A 2904-nucleotide genomic window follows, 5' to 3' on the forward strand; every position below is an offset into this window, starting at 1 on the left:
CGGTGGAGCAACAGGGGGCCCACGAGGGTGGAGGGCGCGCCCAGGGGGGTAGGCGTGCCCCCCTACCTCGTGGCCTCCTGGTTGATGTCTTGACATAGGGTCCAAGTCCTCTGGATCATGTTCTTTCCGAAAATCACGTGTCGAAGGTTTCATTCCGTTTGGACTCCGTTTGATATTCTTTTTCTGCGAAACCCTAAAATAGGCAAAAAAAACAGCAATTCTGGGTTGGGCCTCCAGTTAATAGGTTAGTCCCAAAAATAATATAAAAGTGTATAATAAAGCCCAATAATGTCCAAAACAGAATGTAATATAGCATGGAACAATCAAAATTATAGATACGTTGGAGACGTATCAACTACTAACATAAAAATGTAAGATATGATATCATATCATGCGAGATATTCGGTAGTAGTGCAAATTAGAGTTCACCATATTCCCCCAAGACTAATTATATTACTCAAACATGGTAATGGAGTACATAGAGTTTCGGGATGAATTACAAGCCAACATGGACTTGGAGATGGAGAGAGGCATGGTGGCGGTGATGAAGAGGGAACCGGCTCTCCGACAGGTGCCGGACGTGGAGGCGCCTCCTCCCTTCCTTCTTCCTTGTCTTCGCCCTTCTCTCCATGGTGGAGTTGCTGCAATGGAGGTGCGTTGGCTGTAGCCGAGACTTGTTGAGGATGGAGATAGATGTCTCTGGCGGCTAGGGTTGGAGGTCTTATTATAGGAGGCCTCCTTGGGTCTCCTCCATTGATGTAGAGGCTCCACCTTCATCCAAGGGCTCTAGGGGAACCAAATCTTACCCCCAAAAAAGCCTTGGTCGTTAAGGATTCTGTAGAAACGGGGACAAAACCGTAGCAAAATCAGGAAAGTTTCGATCAATTTATGAAGTTATCGGGAGGCCGTATGAACGCCCATACGAGCATACACGCTCGTATAGGTGGTTGTCTTGCGCTCCGGACTTCGGGAGCACTTTCGTATTTTGGTCGCCATTTTTTCATATGAACTCCGATTTTGATGTTCTTGGGCTTGTTGGATTTGTAGCAAAAGTCTGACGCGTCAGAGGCCTTGTATCTCCAATTTGGACACTTTGATAAATGTCAAATCATCAAAGTGTCGAAAGGGCCTTAATCGAGTGCCTGGAATTTCTCTGTTTTGACCCCCCCCCCAACTTGGTTCTTTTGATGTCCCAAGCCCATGAACGTGTCAACACACCTACAAAGACCGCAAAAAGGAAAACTAATAAAAAGTAAATAAAAATAAAAATTGTGCAATGAACTTGGTAAAACAAGTAAATACCGAGAAAATATGCATTGGGGACATGAATAAGTGCTAGATGGATATGATATGAGGAATTTTGGCACTAGAATGTGCTCTAAAAAGTATGCATAAGATCCAGTCATCAACATCCCCAAGCTTAAACCTTGCTTGTCCTCGAGCAAGAAGGTTGATAAACCAAAGTTATCCATCTATCTCCTCGATACAGATTATTGCTCAGAGGCATATCATTGTCTTCTCTACAAGCTATAAGCAAGATGGATCATATTTGTAAAAGGTGGCACATGCTCAACTAGGTAATATTTATTTTGATCACCAAACCACTTAGAGCTTCAGCAAAAACTTCTATGCTCCTTTTCGAAGTTTAATCTTGCATGAAAACAAATACTTGGATCATCTTACTTAATAGCTTTATTGATTTCTTTTTGGTGTTTTTCTTTTAAACAAACTTGAGCACAAAGAGTTGTCAAAAAGTCAAGATATAGAGATTCTCATCACTGCCCACTAACGTTCTCAAATCAAGACTCTCATGCGCTTACTTCAGTCATTGTTGGCTGAAACTTTTGTTGTCTGTTGACAAGATCATGCCAAAGAAATGACCATGCATGGGTTCTGCAAATGGCTTAAGCTTGATTATTACGGACCAATATGTTCTCTTTCGAGCTCTTGCGATCAATCCCTCGGTTATTTCTACATACACACACATATAAGAGAAAGTTGAATAATCTTTGATGTTACATACGGTAACAAATTCATAGCCGAAATCCGAGCCGAAACTCTGGTGGATCATTCATTGGCCAGTGGAGTTCTCAACATAACATCAAGAAGGGTAACAAAGCCACATTTACGCACGTAAACTGATACATTTTCAATGTATCTATAATTTTTTTATTGAGTCAATTACATGGGTGATGCTAGAACTTGGCGCAAGCGATCACTTTGGTGCTAGAACTTGTGGCATACATCCAAGTGGTGCAAAAACTTGGCTTCTGCGTGCAAATACAGTGCTTATCTCATTTGTATACGGAGTAAACGCTGACAAGGCGTGTGGGGGCCCGCTGTCATCCACTGACCAAGAGAAGGGACGTGTGGTCTTGTTTTTTTCTAGAAAAAAACCTCAATTTTTTTCCACAGAAAAGCTCCTGTCAATGTGGGAGAGACGGCATTTTAGTTTTCACTCTATGACCAATTGGTCCTGCCTGTCAGAGGGAGTGAAAATTAATAGAAAAACTGCAGCCGTGAGGTTTCGAACCAACGACCGAAGAGGCCAAAAATTGTCAGTCTAACCACCTGACAATTGAACGCCACATTCACCACGGGATAACACAGCTCTATGTATACAACAAGGACGCACGTCGAGATTAAATGGCCTGCAAATAGTGCAGCCCATTTTGCACGCCTTATTTAAAAAAAAAATTGCACAATAATAGAAAGTATGTTCACGTATGTACTAAATTACAATCTCAGTAATAAAAATAAGGTGTGAATATTCGCGTGTTATAACTACTGTACATACCAACAAAATAAATTATTTAAAAAATTGATCCCGTATTGTTTTAAAAAACTTATATATTAAAATAATATTTCTTACTCTAGAATTTTTTTATAATTTTAAATATTATG

Source organism: Triticum aestivum, chromosome 3A (assembly GCF_018294505.1).
Source record: "Triticum aestivum cultivar Chinese Spring chromosome 3A, IWGSC CS RefSeq v2.1, whole genome shotgun sequence".
Lineage (NCBI taxonomy): Eukaryota > Viridiplantae > Streptophyta > Magnoliopsida > Poales > Poaceae > Triticum > Triticum aestivum.